The sequence below is a fragment of the Oryctolagus cuniculus genome, chromosome 13 (genome assembly GCF_964237555.1).
Source record: "Oryctolagus cuniculus chromosome 13, mOryCun1.1, whole genome shotgun sequence".
Taxonomy (NCBI): domain Eukaryota; kingdom Metazoa; phylum Chordata; class Mammalia; order Lagomorpha; family Leporidae; genus Oryctolagus; species Oryctolagus cuniculus.
The window spans coordinates 23,680,338-23,696,965 of NC_091444.1; positions in this window are offsets into that span (position 1 = coordinate 23,680,338).

Sequence of the window (16,628 nt, forward strand, 5' to 3'; positions counted from 1 at the left end):
TGTGAAGCAAAAAGACATTGTGGGTCACTGTACTGAGTGGTTCTTCTGTTACCAAGTACACTGAGCAACCGAGGGATGTCAAGTTGGCCAGTGTTGTAAAGCCAACGTGGGACGTCTGCTAATTTCACTACAGATGTTTTCCTCCCACTGATACTTGTAGTGAGGTATTTCAGAGGGCTATATTGATGGAAGTAGAATTATGCTTCTAAGTGCTGCAGGTAGAAATGGAAATTGTATATTGTTTTTTAGGCAGATATGGGAATTGAAGCCTAGGGAAATTAAATTGCCTGTGGTCACATTCTCCTTTTCGGTCAAAAGTTCTGGAGAACAAAATACCAGAAGAAATTTCTCATCACTGGCAACACCAAAAAAAAAAAAAAAAATCTAAGGAGAAGCTAGCAAATGGGAAATGAAATGATGTGGGGAAACCAATGAGGAATGATGATTTTTTATATTAAAAACTGAAATATATACCTGCTGAAAAAAGGAAATTAAACAAACAGTGTATGATGGAAGGTAATAAAAGAAAATATTTCACCAAGAAAAATTTTCAGGATTATATCAAAGTGTTCCTCTGAAATTGATAAAAACTCTTTTCTTCATTTCTTCTCTCTCCCTCAGAAACTTGATTCTTTCATTAGAAGTCAGCCATGTGCAGGAATTATTGATAGCTGCAATATTTCATCTTGTATTTTTTAATCAGTCACTGCAACGCATGTGCAGCTCAGGAACTGTGCTGTGGATTCTAAGAAATGTTCTGAATTGCTTAGTGCAGCTGTTCCCTGGTTCAGTCCCAGCTGCATTAACAATCTGAGGAGACGGGGTGAATGACTAAGAATTACCTCCGTGTGCTTGCAACCGCCGTGCCTAGCTTGGATAGGGTTTGTCCCCACAAAAAATTTCATGTTGGGGCTTAATTTTGCAATGCAGCCGTGTTGGGAGGGAGTTAGGCCATGGTAGTAGATCTGTTTTTTGTTTGTTTGTTTGTTTGTTTGTTTTTTGACAGGCAGAGTTAGACAGTGAGAAAGACAGACAGAGAGAAAGGTCTTCCTTTTCCGCTGGTTCACCCCCCCAAATGGCCGCCACGGCCGGCGTGCTGCACAGACCCAAAGCCAGGAGCCAGGTGCCCCCTCCTGGTCTCCCATGCGGGTGCAGGGCCCAAGCACTTGGGCCATCCTCCACTGCCTTCCTGGGCCACAGCAGAGAGTTGAACTGGAAGAGGGGCAACCGGGACAGAATCTGGTGCCCCAACTGAGACTAGAACCCGGGGTGCCGGCGCCGCAGGCAAAGGACTAGCCTAGTGAGCCACGGCTCCGGCCTAGATCTGTTATTAGTTGATGGGGATGCCTGAGATCTTCCCACACTGGATTGGCTACCCCAAGAGCAGGTTGCTGTAGAGTGAGTTAGCCGCCTCCTCCATACACATCCACGTCTTCTGCTTTTCACCATAAGAAGCAGCGGGAAGCCATCATTAGAAAATGGAACAGCTGCGGGCACCATGGACATCCAGGACCATGAGACAAAATAAACATCTTTCAATGACCCAGTCTCATGTACTCTATTGCAGCGACAGAAAATGCACTAAGACAGCATGGTGAAGGGTGGAAGCTAAAGAAATTTTATTCATCAACATTTTAGCCCTTTACAGTTTGCAAAGCAGGAGCACACAGACTGTCTCATTTGCTTGAATGGCAACCGCTGAGCCATGGCGTATGATAACGACTGCTGGGGATAGGAACAGGTGAGGGCTTGAGACTGACTTCCAGTCGCACTGGGAGCGAGCGGCAGAGCTGACAGTGAAACACGCTGCCTCTGTTCAGTTTCCCGGAAATCAAGCCCCTGCGTGTGCAAGTGGGGGAAGAGACTGCTGGTCAACCTCGCCCTGTGCACCGCCAGCTCTGAGTCCAGTCCACACAGCTGCCCTTTATTTTTCTGTGGGATAACTGTCTCCCGGCCCCCTATGCCAAGGATCTCAGTGCAAAACTGAGACACATGGCCGGCGCCGCGGCTCACTAGGCTAATCCTCTGCCTTGCGGCGCTGGCACACTGGGTTCTAGTCCCGGTTGGGGCGCCGGATTCTGTCCCGGTTGCCCCTCTTCCAGGCCAGCTCTCTGCTGTGGCCCGGGAGTGCAGTGGAGGATGGCCCAAGTGCTTGGGTCCTGCACCCCATGGGAGACCAGGAGAAGCACCTGGCTCCTGCCATCGGATCAGCGCAGTGCGCCGGCTGCAGTGCGCTGGCCATGGCGGCCATTGGGGGGTGAACCAACGGCAAAGGAAGACCTTTCTCTCTGTCTCTCTCTCTCACTGTCCACTCTGCCTGTCAAAAAAAAAAAAAAAAAAAAAAAAAAACTGAGACACACAACGGATGAAAAAACTCCCCCCATAGAGTTAGACACGTGAAGCGTCCCTGACCTCCTTGCCACCCCCTGAACCCACCCTGTCCATCCCTGCTCCAGTTCCTGCCTGCGTTTTCTCCACATCAGGATGGCTCTTCTCCCTTCTGCCTTCATTTCCACATCTTTCCCTTGCAGCTGAAATTCAATCCGATTTTTCCACAAAAACGCTTCCTGAATTATCCAGTACTTAACTTTCTCCCTTCCCCTGAGCCCCCTGCCCTAGCAATGTCACTGTATTGTGGTGGAAATGGCGCCAGACTGGGGATCAGGAACCTGTGCCTCGGCCGCTCCGCGCTGACAGCACGTGTGGCCTCTCCAGGCCGGCTCCTGTCTGCAGGAAACTGGAGACCATAATCAAAATGAATAATGTGCAGAGTTACACTTGGTTACATACGTGGTTAGGACATTAATCAAAATTAGTTTGTTTTTAAGATTTGTTTCTACAGTGAGATTTGTAAGCCATTTGGTGTATTTCTTTTATAACTCCATAAGGTCTAGTCCATTAATACACTGGATTGCAGTTGTTTTTCCTAATCAACTAATTGGTTGACTTTTTTGTACTCCTGTTCAGTCTTTAGAGGCAGTATGTAAATGGAATTTAAGATGATCACCAACGTGTCCATGTGTGTTTTCTGAAACACACAGTAGATGTGTTAATAACAACACAAAATAACACTTAATCAGAACTCATTAACATCTAGTCTATTCTAAGTGTGATTTGTGTATTTATTCATCTACAGCAACCAGATGAGACAGGCACTATTTTATCTGTTTTATTCATGACGAAATGGCAGTATATTGGATATGAGTGTGTTGCTCAATATGGTAAAACTAAAAGGGTCAACATCAGGATTTCCTAGACAGTCTGATTCTAGGAGCCCCAGTTTCCTCCACTGTCCTCCCCACACTCCTATCCCACTGTGCACCAAGGGGAACCGCACACATGGCCAGATGGACACATGACCTTAGCAGATTGTTTTCCTAGTCCACGGCGTAGCAAGGAGAGGTGAGGTTTACCTAAATGACTTCTAAGTTACTTTGAATTTTATCTCACTATAAATTAAAGCAGCAGCGTTTCTGTCACTAGATAAGTTTGTTTGAACTCCATCATAGTCCTTACTTATCAACTAATCCCAGTAAAAAAGGAGAATAAAAATGACATAAGTACTATGAACATGCTTTTCTTTAAAACACATTTACAGGCCGGCGCCGCGGCTCACTAGGCTAATCCTCTGCCTTGCGGCGCCGGCACACCAGGTTCTAGTCCCTGTCGGGGCGCCGGATTCTGTCCCGGTTGCCCCTCTTCCAGGCCAGCTCTCTGCTGTGGCCAGGGAGTGCAGTGGAGGATGGCCCAAGTCCTTGGGCCCTGCACCCCATGGGAGACCAGGAGGAAGCACCTGGCTCCTGCCTTCGGATCAGTGCGGTGCGCCGGCTGCAGCGCGCCGGCCGCGGCGGCCATTGGAGGGTGAACCAACGGCAAAGGAAGACCTTTCTCTCTGTCTCTCTCTCTCACTGTCCACTCTGCCTGTCAAAAAAAAAAAAAAAAAAAAACATTTACATATACATACATCTGTGGGTGAGTATATACATGTGTGTTTATACACGTGTATTTATGTATATAAATATGTGTTTGTGTATACATGTAAAGAAACACAAAACATAAACAGAGACTGTATGTGGGGGTGGGATTTTTGTGACAACAGTCCTCTCTATCATTTCCTCTCATTTTCAAATTTCCCCAAATGTAATTTTTCTGGCAAACTTCATTTTGAATCATGTAAACACCACAGCCCCACCAAGTCCAAGTTGAGTTTCGGTGCTACTTTCGGCTCTTTGAAAGCATTTATAATCTCTCCCTGCATTAAATGTACCCAGCAAAATAGCATCTTCCAGGCCACAATCATGCCACATCCCTTTTAGAATTGGGGTTTCCTGGACTTTGAGGAAGGACCTGTGGTTTCCAGGAGTTAGAAAAAGCAAAGAAGACAGTGAGAGAGACAATGACCTGGTGATGGGTGAATTGAGACAAACACTTTAAAAGGCAAGACACCATTTTCATTCCAGGTTTTTCCTCTCTCTGTGGCAGTTTTGCAAAAAGGAATATTGAGAGCTTGGAAGAAAACCTATTGATGTTTGGAGACCACCTAGCCACACGGGTCTCCACCTGAAGACTTGCAGCCTGAGCATCCTCACACTCAGCGGTCTCCTCTCCCCATGAAGGGAGAACCCAAGGTCACGGGCCAGACGCAGGGCTCTCCTCTCAGCAAAGATGTCCTTGGCTGAACAGCCTGAATGTCTGGAACGGCAGCTCTCTGGCTAATAATGCTTACTTTAGAATGTCTGTCTGACTCTTCAGGGCTCACACAACTGGAAAAAACAATTCTTTCTAAGAGATATACAATCTCTACCCAACTTATTCAAGTTTGTGGTTCTAAGCTAGGTCAGCAGACCTCAGGTAGAACCCATTCTTTCGTTCTTTCATTTATCGATTTAACAAACATTTATAGATTGCCTACTATGCGTCCTGCTCTGAATCAGGCCTTGAGATCGCAATGGCAAACAATGTACTCAGCCTGATTCATGGAGCTGAGAGTTCAATGAGTGCTCAAGTTAAGTACACAAACAATTATAGTGCAACAGGCAATTGCAGTGCAGGATTTGCGATCCAATTTCTTAGATAGATATCAAGATCCTTCACAATGTATAAGACTTCACACAAAAGTACCTGTGTGGAGGAACGAAAGCGCCTGCTTAGATAAATGCTATTATTGAGACCAATTTATTTATCTTCCAAAAGATAGCATTATTCTGCTTAGCGGGCATCAAATGTCCCTCCATCTACGTCTCGTAAGCTGGGCATCAGACTCATTCTAAATAATAGCAACTTTATTTGCAAAGCATCTTTTATCTTGTTAGTTCATAACATGTTTTATAAACTCAATAAATGACTGTAATATATTGTTATAAACATTGGTTAAAACACTGACATTTTAATATATTTCATGTCATAAAGCATATTAGTTTTGTACAAAAACCCTCCAACAGTCATTTTGTTAGTACTTACACTAAAGGCTGTCACTTGCACTTCATAAAACACGTCAATCAGCTGGTAGACATAGGATAGTATTTTTTTTCTCTTGATAGGAACATGGTCTAACAAACTCGTGCTCTTCTTTAGGCTCCTCCTCTCATTTTCCCTAATCTAATTTAGTAAGAGAAAAACGCTGAGGCGACATGAGAACAGAAGATGCACACACAGTCACCTTCCTGGGTGATAATCCTACTGTGATCTTAGTGTAACGTTAATGGGCCAAAAATATGTGCTATGTTCATTTAGTGACTTATGAGCAAACATCTGGAGTTTAATACAGCAACGTAGACTGTGCAAAAATGTAATCATAATGCCGATGAGGCTCAGTGCTCTGGCTGAAGCCCAAATTGTTGGCGCCACGAGGGCATTTAAACACAAGCTGGAGCCAGGGGGACTCACGGGAAATGCCACGTCATGCTCCCCACTGCCTCAGATTGTCCACCATTTGCTTATAATACTCAACGACTTGAGGGAGAGTTCTGCATCGACAGATGGGGAAGGCGCACGTGTGGGAAAGGGGGAAGTGCTTGGCTTCAGCTTTTGCTTTCCTTTGTTTCATGTCACGTGCCTCACCTGATGGTGGGACATGGAGTTACACAGACAAGTGCTTTTTCATAGAATGTACACTAGCTTGCGTGGTGACCTTATATTTAGAGATGATCTAGATATGGGCTAATGTTGAGCAATACGTGGTAGGAATAAGAGGTAGAACTTAAAATTCAAACTGGTGGAATTAATTCCATGGATCATGCTTCTAAGGTATTTTTGGAAACAGAAAATGTCACTGAAGGGGTAGGCTATGGGAATCAGGACAGCATTCTGTGACAAATCCAAAGTGGCCTTCCCTGGATAGTTGTTTCCTGGAAAGGATGATGGACCAGGAGAAGACGGACACACAGGAGTGTTCGGAGCTGTGATTCAGAAGGCAAAGAAACTGCAAGAAAATGTTTTTGACCATTTGCTTGCTTTAGCTAGGACTGATATTTTGACATCATTTTGAGGGCAGATAAATAATTTTCTGTCTAAAATGTTATATGTTATGTTAGAATTCCTTCAAACTGATGGCTGGACACATTGAGAATTTACATCATCCAAAGAATTTATTTAGGTTGAAAGGGTATTACATTTATATAGCAACTAATTGCACAAACTACTTTACTGGGTGAAATTTAGGAAGGAAGTGGAAAGGGGTCCCTTAATACTCCTGGGTATCCAGATGCAATAGTCTTTGAAGTATAGATGCAGTATAGTTCCAGTCCTGCTCCCATCTCTAAAGTCATTTGGTGACCTTAGGCAAGTCATTCTATCGCTTTGCATGTCACATTTCCTGTCTTTAAATTGGGGATAAATAGGACCCATCTTATAGATCTTTTGCAAGATTATAAATAGCACAAAGAGAGAAAATGTATGCAAAATTATTGTGAAAAGCATAAGAAGCTATGTACATTGAGTGGTCTGTTATTATTCTGAAATAATTTTAGAGCATCAGTTCCCTGTGCTAAGGATTTCCTGTAAAAGCTCTCTGGGTTTACTGCTTTCAACGAGTTGGACTTTATACAGAAAATAAACACCCTGAAAGGGACAGAGAGAAGTGTAGAAATAAGTACATGGGAAGAGTTGCCAGGAGCAAGAACAGACTTCATGGCGGCTCATTCTCTCCCTGTAAACTCCAGGAAGGTGTGGGAAGAAAACGGATCTCAATGCAAATGTCTCCCTTTTCACCTGACTCAATACACAATGACATTATTTCCCCACATATAATGATATGGCTTCGTGTAGGTGATGGCTTCCAGGCTGTTTTAAGAATCCCTGCCTACGTACATAGCTATACATCGCTCCATTTGTCAGAGTTCTGGTTGCAACAGAAGTTGACCTCCAGTCAGATGTTCATTCTCCTGTTTCTACACTGTGTGTAATTGAAGCACAGGTTCAAAGTGGTTAAAAAGGAAGTGCAAAGTTTTATGCTTCCCTCTCCCTTCCACCTCACATCTACTCCTGCTCTCTGCCCACTCAGAAAACCGCGAGAGAACTCAAGAGCATCTAAAGCAGGAGGGAGTTTGTCAAATTGCTTTTCATTATCTCAGAAGTTCTAAGAGAAGGGACTCGCGGCTCTCTGAAGAAGCATCAGCCTCTTGCTGATTTGGCAACATCCCGCGCCTCACAGAGACCAAGTGCTGCTGCTAGGGAGAGGATGGGGAAAGTCGGACGAAACCAAGGAAACGACAAAGGGCACAAGTACCGGCGCTGACAACGGTGGGTGTGCGGTGGAATGCTGAGACCATGAGCTGGATGGCATTCCCACACGCTCTTGAAGGGACTAGCAGAGCGAGCTAGAAATTCACCAAAGCACATCCCTGTTTCCTCTTAGTCACTCTGCCAGACCACGTTCTTCAGTCTCCTTCCAACGGCACCCCTGCAACAAGGAGTTAAGAAGCGGGCGTCCTCTCCCCTCACTGTCTTTCCCCAACCACCAGCTAGATGGAAAAGACTTCAAGGACATGCAGTAGGATAAGGATGATACAAAATAGAATACCAAAATGGCGAGAATATGTGTTAGAGTGCAACCTACCTTAACCAATAAAAAAGAGGAAGACATTGTATTAAAAATATAGGATAGTGGCCAGCGCCGCGGCTCACTAGGCTAATCCTCCGCCTTGCGGCGCCGGCACACTGGGTTCTAGTCCCGGTTGGGGCGCCGGATTCTGTCCCGGTTGCCCCTCTTCCAGGCCAGCCCTCTGCTGTGGCCAGGGAGTGCAGTGGAGGATGGCCCAGGTGCTTGGGCCCTGCACCCCATGGGAGACCAGGAAAAGCACCTGGCTCCTGACTCCTGCCATCGGATCAGCGCGGTGCGCCGGCCGCAGCGCGCTGGCCGCAGCGGCCATTGGAGGGTGAACCAACGGCAAAGGAAGACCTTTCTCTCTGTCTCTCTCTCTCACTGTCCACTCTGCCTGTCAAAAAACAAAAAAAAAAAAACAAAAAAAAAATATATAAGATAGTCCAACTATCCAGTGAAAACACTGAATTGAAGTTGTGATCAAGAGAACATCTAGAATATTCTTCTTTAAATATTTATTTGTATTTATTTGAAAGGCAGAGTTACAACTAGATATCTGCCATCTGCTAGTTCACTACCCAAGTGGACACATGGCTAGTGCTGGGCCAGGCCAAAGCCTGGAGATTCATCCAGGTCTCCCACATGGGTCTAAGAATGCAGGACTTGGTCCATCTTCTGCTGCTTTCCCAGGCACATTATCAGGGATCAGAAGTGGAGCAGCCAAGACTTGAACCAGTACCCATATGGAATGTCAGTGATGCAGGCAGTGGTTTAACCTGTTATGCCTCGATGCCAACCCTGCATCTAGACTCTTTATCAGAGATTCTCAAGGCATGATCTCCAAATGAGCAGCACCATTATTGAAACAAAACCCCTATATAATGTGAAGACAGGTCGCAGCCTCTTGTCTGTTTTCCTTAGCCCAAGATGTCTTTGCCTGTCCTTTGTCAAAAGGAATTCACAGACTTGAGGCAGTAATCAAGTTGGCCCTGTAAGGATCTAACCACTGGACTCAAAGCCTCCTTTGCTTATCTAACAGGTAAGAACATCCATGGCCAGTATTGTTCAGAGGAGCTTGTGTAGGAGAATTCCAGGTCCAGGCAGAATGTTACCACCACCTTCTTGTAACCCCAAGGCCAAGTGGAGCCCATCTTGCCATCATAAATTCCCTGAAGAGCACAGTATCACTGACCAGTCAAAGGACGGTCATGAGCACCACTGACCAGCCAGAAACTTGGACATGAGCTGATCATGCACCTCTCAGCCCCAATTTCAGTTTATAAGAACCTGCACCCCTAACTTCTCAGGGAGCCTATGAGTTAAGCAATAGCTGCCCAGCTCCTTGTTCTGCGCTTTGCAATAAACTCTTACTTTCTTCCACCACCCTGAGGTCAGTGGTTGGTTTTCTGCATGTCAGGTGAGCAGCCCCAGCTTGGGGTTCCACGGCAACATTTCCAACTAGTTCGCGGTGTTGTTGGGCAACAGTATGATCTGGGAACATGCTGGATCTCACTCCACACCTACAGAATCAGCAACTCCAAGTGTGGAACTGAGCAGTTCTGGTAGTTCTGTGCAAGCTGAAGTTTGTGAACACTGCTAGAGATTTCAGCACTGGCATAGACCTTGAAGTGTATTTACAGAAGTAAATATCCCCATTGCTTCAAATTCTGACATTTTGATATATTCTTCAGCTGTATTTGCAAATGTTGAGAGAACAAATTGAAACAAGGCATTACTGACACTTTACTTCCAGCCAGAATCAATTTAGTAAAACAAAACAAAACAAAACCCAAATATAAAAAAAAAACTTGCATCAGGTTAATGAGCATCAGGTTTGCTTAGTGAGTTGCATGCTGCCAAGCCTAAATGACCTAAATGAGGCGAGGGTTAGCTAAAGGATTTGTGTGGAATTAGAGGAAACAGCATAGTCTCAGCACTTGACAGAGAACAACTTTTTTAAGCGCATATTTGAAGGTGCTGAGATGCACTGAGAACCTCAAGGCTTGGAAAGTTTTGCATAATTTTCAACAGTGTCCCAAATGCTTCAATTCCAGAAACCCACAGAGCCAGCCTGTCCTTTTGTGAGGAGGCAGATGGACTAATAGGCAGTGGGGTTATTCCTGATTAGAATGAGGAATGGGGAAATCTCCCTAAGAGGGTGCAAAATGCTTGCTTCTCCCCCAAAGCTACCTTTAGCAAAATGAAAGTGCCAAAATCCCACTCCTGGGTTTCCAGTTTCTGAGTTTTGGTTTAACACAAGGATAGAAAAGAGAGGTTACCAATTGTACCTTTCTGATGGCTTTATTATTATTATTATTATTATTATTATTCATAAGCAAGCTAGACAGGACAGACAGGATTACAAATCCTGCCTTTGGATGGGTTTTGGCCCCGGCCTCTAACTGATTGTTCTCTGTTGTTCTGGTTCCCCTTCCCCCAAACTGGGCTTAAAAAACTCAACTGTCACAGTCTCTTGGGTCTGTCTCTCTCAGAACACCCTCCTGGCTACTGCAGCAGGTTTCTGACTTACATAAATCTTGCTTTGCTCACTGCCTTATCAGCATGGAAATTCTTCTTTCACGTGAGACGAGAACCAAGGTCACCTTTCTTCACCACCATTTTGCCTGTAACACTATGACCAACAGCTGTCCTTTCATGCCTAGACCAAAAGAGCTGGGAGGAACAAATACTGTGCAGCCCCCACTTACCACAGGCACAGCAGAAGACACCTCCTCCCCATCCCATAAAACACTTAACCCCAGGGGCGAGTCTTGCACACTTGGATGAAAATGAGAACAGAAAAGCCACTTGAGTTCTGCTGCCCGACCCTCCCACTGGCACCATCTTGCACCCCGTAGGTCAGGTTCCCACCTCCAGGCTGGTCCCTATTCATGTGCCATCAAGGGAGGCAACAGGAGACTTTATGGATCAGCTGGGGAGATTTGCAGGCCTAACCCCTAGGTCATGTACATTTCAAATACACTTCTCTTCCTGCTTTCTGTTTCATGGTCAGACTAAAGAGATTTTTCCCTCTTGGAGAAACCTGACTGTGTCCCTCCCTCCCCGTCCCCTGCCTTGACCAATACCAGGGGAGAAGTGCTTTGTAAAGAAGGCATCTACCGCTACAAGGGTCCAGACACAGACAAGAGGAAAAGACGGCCAGGGCCTAAGGCTAAGTCAAGGAAGGCCCAATGTACACTTGCCTTGGACATGAAATTCATATATTTCCCAAAAGTTCAATAGTCAGGATAAATGAATTTTTAATGCAATATTTTAGAAAGTCAAGGGGGCCGGCGCCATGGCTCACTTGGTTAATCCTCTGCCTGCGGCGCCGGCATCCCATATTATGGGCACCGGGTTCTAGTTCCAGTTGCTCCTCTTCCAGTCCAGCTCTCTGCTGTGGCCCCAGGAAGGCAGTGGAGGATGGCCCAGGTGCTTGGGCCCCTGCACCCGCATGGGAGACCAGGAGGAAGCACCTGGCTCCCGGCTTCAGGTCGGCACAGCGCTGGCCGTGGTGGCCATTTGGGGAGTGAACCAACAGAAGGAAGACCTTTCTCTCTGTCTCTCTCTCTCACACTGTCTATAACTCTACCTCTCAAATAAATTTTTTTTAAAATTATGAAAAAAAAAGTCAAAATGAAGGCAATAAAATTCAAAATGAACAAAATACCAACATTACAAATCAAGACAGGATCAGTGTTACCGATTTTTTTTTCTTTTTCTTTAGGCCACATTGGTTTTCCATAACTCTGTGTGAGACTATCAACTACAGCACTGGAAATATGCTTGGTTGTATGTAGAATAGACAGGTGATTGGTAAGAGCTACTTCTCCAACATCTGGATTCCTGATGGTAAACCTGACAGGCAAGAGAAAGAGAAAAGAAACAGAAGAGGAAGAAAGGGAGGGCAATAAAAGTCCCTTGATCACATACAAAGTGTGAAGCATTGTGCTAAGCACACTGAGTGCATGAATTCATTGAGTCTTGCAAGCATTGCAAAGCAAACATTGCCATCAGCAGTGTTCTCTCGGTCAGGACACGGACACAGAGAGGTTCAACGAGTGGCCCAAAGTCACGCAGCAAGTGGCAAAGCTGAGCTGCCAAGCCCAGCAGAGAGCTCTCATACTCAAGGAGTCTGAAGATGAGAAGGAGAGAGAGGAAGCAGGGAGGAAAAGAGGGAGGAGGCAGTTCAGAGTTCCTTGTTCTCAGGACTAGCAAGGGAAACGGTGGCTGTGCGATGCAGGCAGTTTAGCATCTTTGAACAGGAGACAAAAGCATATTGGAGACACTCGCTGTCATGCTGGCACAAAAGCTCTACTTAATGTTGGTTGTTGTCACATCCTGACATCTCTCAATTGACAAGGAAATGCTTAGCACGCCATGAAATGAGCAGGAGGCAGCGCTGAGCACACGCGGCTGGCTGGGGCTGCGGAGGGCGGGATGGAGGCCGCTCTGTGTAGTGGGCCCCTCCCTCCAAAAACCTGCCTCGCGGGCGCTAAATCTTGTCTCTAAAAATAACACGCAGAAATGAGTATATATTATTTATTTGCTTACTTACTCATAGGTTCTATCTACGGGTATTGTGTAAGTATTTAAAACCCGACTCGACCCAGTGCAACAAGAATGATGTCTCAATTGCAGGAGGGCACTGGTGAGCAGGTTTAAGGATGATGGATGGGGAGACCTCCCTTGCTTAGTACACTGCAATGAGAGAAACTGAATAACCCTGAAATTAGAATGGGGGCAGGGGGGAGGGTCATGCTGGTGTGATATTACTGGAACAAGATGCAGAGCAAAGTAATTTACTCTGAAGTGACAGTCTGAAGGCGAAAAATAAACTAACAGGAGGGAGTTTAGGCTCATTAGCAGCCTGGTCTCAATATTTCATTATTAATGATAATAAAAAAAAAAAAAAGAAGAAAGGAGGGAGATGAGGTGGATGAGCGTGTGTGGGCCTCCCCCATCCATGGAGCCAGCCGCATGACTTATACTAGCACAGGTTCCAGGGATTCTGCTTGACTCAGGGGCCCAACAAAGGCACCTGCAGAAGGAGAAGGGAAACACCAGGCTGGGTGGAGACTGGGTTAGCTCTGGTTCTGCTCTGCTGTGGTCTAAATGCCCGATTAGGTATGGCCCTCTGCAGGACTCCAGCTGATTTGTCAGAGCCTCTGCCTCAGGCGATGAAGCCCCCAGCTGCTGCGCTGTAGCCTGGCCAGGCTGAACAGCAGCGAAAGGGAAGCCCACGCTGAGCCGCTCCTGGACTCGCCGGGTAACACTGCCCTGGGCAGGAAGCAATCATTCCCGCCCGACACTGCATATTGTCTGCACCCAGACAAGGAAGGAACAAAGATCCTAGGAATCAATAGCAATGGTCTGCCCCGAGATGACAGCCAAAGCCTAAAAATAAAATTCGACCGCAAGCAACCGTGTTGCGTGCAATTCAGTTTAAGGTGGCAAAGGGGCTATCAGATTCCACCTGTTGTCCAAATAAAGAGCGTGAAAATTATTCTGCAGCTCACCAGCCTCCCTCTCTGGATGAATATTTTGCTGTGAATGAATGATATTTTTTTTTCTCAACACTGACCCTCATAACCCAGCCAGTCTGTCCTGCTCTGTTTTTTCTATTTTCTTGAACCATTTCTGCACATGTTAACATGGTTCTTTTAATGCTGATGTGTTATTAACAGTAGCTCTCTTTCTCTGCTGCTGTCATCCCAAGGCTGTGAGCAGTTGCAAACATGTACGAGATCATCTTTCCTGTTGTGAGTGTCCTCACTGTTTATTAACATGATAGAACTTTCTGGTCTACTGAAGGCCTACCCTTGTGGTGGGCACTGTGCTGAATTAGAGCAAATACAGGAGTGACCCTTTCCCTCCTGTTGATAGCCTGTTGGAGCAGACCTGTATGAAGTGGTCAACAGGGAGCAGCCATGCCACATACAATCGTGTTATGTCCAAGAAGAAAATGGGGGCCAGCGCCACGGCTCACTAGGCTAATCCTCCACCTGCAGCGCCGGTATTCCGGGTTCTAGTCCCAGCTGGGGCGCTGCTTCTGTCCCAGTTGATCCTCTTCCAGTCCAGCTCTCTGCTGTGGCCTGGGAAGGCAGTGGAGGATGGCCCAAGTGCTTAGGCCCTGCACCTGCATGGGAGACCAGAAGGAAGCACCTGGCTCCTGGCTTTGGATCGGCACAGTGCACTGGCGATAGCTCCCATCTGGGGAGTGAACCAACAGAAGGAAGACCTTTCTGTCTCTCTCTCTCTCACTGTCTAACTCTGCCTGTCAAAAAAAAAAGAAGAAGAAAATGGGGTACTACTGAGAAGCCTGGGGGTGCCTGTGCTTCCTCTCCCAGAGTGTTCCAGGAAGCCTCCCAAAGAAGCAGCTGGTCCCGTAAGTCAGACAAGAAAAAGAATTCTTTTTTTTTTAATCATTTTTTTTGACAGGCAGAGTGGACAGTGAGAGAGAGAGACAGAGAGAAAGGTCTTCCTTTGCTGTTGGTTCACCCTCCAATGGCCACCGCAGCTGTCGCACCACGCTGATCCGAAGGCAGGAGCCAGGTGCTTCTCCTGGTCTCCCATGGGGTGCAGGGCCCAAGCGCTTGGGCCATCTTCCACTGCACTCCCGGGCCACAGCAGAGAGCTGGCCTGGAAGAGGGGCAACCAGGACAGAATCCGGCGCCCCAACCAGGACTAGAACCCGGTGTGCCAGCGCCGCAAGGCGGAGGATTAGCCTAGTGAGCCGCGGCGCCGGCCAAGAAAAAGAATTCTAAACAGAGCCGCCACTGGTGTGAAGTCTGGAGTTAGCAAAGCGCGCAGACATCTCCTGTTCAAACAGGTGAAAGGCCAGTGTCCTGGAGGAAGATGTGAGGGGACAGCGGTGCCCATACGGCTGCAGGAGAGTCAACAAAAGAGGCTGGATTTCATTCTGAAGTTAAAGGGAAGCTTCTGGCTTGTTGAGCTCTCAGCAGAGACATGAATAGACAGCTTTGAAAGGGGTCTTTCTGGCTACTGTGTGCAAATGAGCTGAGTGTGAGACAAGCCTAGAAGCAAAGAGATCCACTAAGGCGTCCTTGGAAGTGGGGAGAAGAAGAGGGCAGAGTAGAGACAGAAAGCCAGGAGGAGATTCAAGAAAGAAAGAAGATATGGACATGATAAGAGAGGGCGTGAAGAAGTATCTAGTGGGACCACGGCCCTCTGGAGCTAATCTTTGGTAAATCGACACTATTGCAGTCAACAGAACACATTCTTTCTGGAAACTGTAAAGGTGATCAGATGGGCAAATGATGTGTCTAACCCTGGGCCACTGCATCTACCCTCCAAGAGCAGCCTACTCCACTCCATCGAGCAACTGACGAAGCCCGCATGCTCTCTTCTTGTGATTGTATTTCCCTCCTTCATGCCTGAATCTTCTTTGTTTCCTTCCTTCCTCTAAGTCCAGAACTCTGAGACCTCTGAGATAAGGCAGAGGTCTCTGTAAAGCGGTAGTTATCAAAGTGCGGTCCAGGGCTGGCTGTGTCGGTCTCTCCGGAACTTGTTAGGGATGGGGCTACTTACGCCCCTACCTAGACCTACTGAATGAGGAACTCCGTGTGGAGGAGGATGCTCTGCCACTCGGGTTTTCACAAGCCCTCTGGGGTTCTGCTCCGTGCTAATGTTTGAGACACATGGCTCTGGAGCTACGTGGGCCATATGGTTGTTACTGTGGTTGTAAGGACATGGATGTGTCTAGTGTGATCTGAAATGTGCACATGGAAAATGTACATCACGTTTCAAAGACTCAGTACAAAAAGAATGCAAACATTTCTTATTAATCATTTTTATACTGAGACACTGAAGTAATAAAATTTTTGGAATTTGGTGTTATAAGATACAAATAAAATTAAAATTAATCTTGTTCATTTCTTTTTTTTTCTTTTTTTTTTTTTACAGGCAGAGTGGACAGTGAGAGAGAGAGAGAGAGACAGAGAGAAAGGGCTTCCTTTTCCTTTGGTTCACTCCCCAATGGCCGCTGTGGCTGGTGTATCACGCTGATCCGAAGCCAGGAGCCAGGTGCTTCCTCCTGGTTTCCCATGCAGGTGCAGGGCCCAAGCACTTGGGCCATCCTCCACTGCCTTCCTGGGTCACAGCAGAGAGCTGGACTGGAAGAGGAGCGACCGGGACAGAATCCGGCACCCAGACTGGGACTACAACCCAGGGTGCCGGCGCCGCAGGCGGAGGATTAGCCTATTGAGCCACAGTGCCGGCCTAATCTTGTTCATTTCTTTTTATTTCATTTATTTATTTGAGAGGCAGAGAGACAGAGACAGAGAACAGATAGTGAGAATTCTTATTCACTGGTTCACTTCCCAATCTAACCGGAGTGAGGTGAAACCTCATTGTGGTTTTGATCTACATTTCCCTGATGGCTAGGATTCTGAGCATTTTTTCATGTGTCTGTTGGCCATTTGGATTTCCTCTTTTGAAAAATGTCTGTTAAGGTCCTTGGCCCAATTTTTTATTGGGTTGTTTGTTTTGATTCTGTGGTATTTTTTGATCATTTTATAGATTCTAGTTGTTAATCCTTTATCTGTTGTGTAGTTTGCATATAACG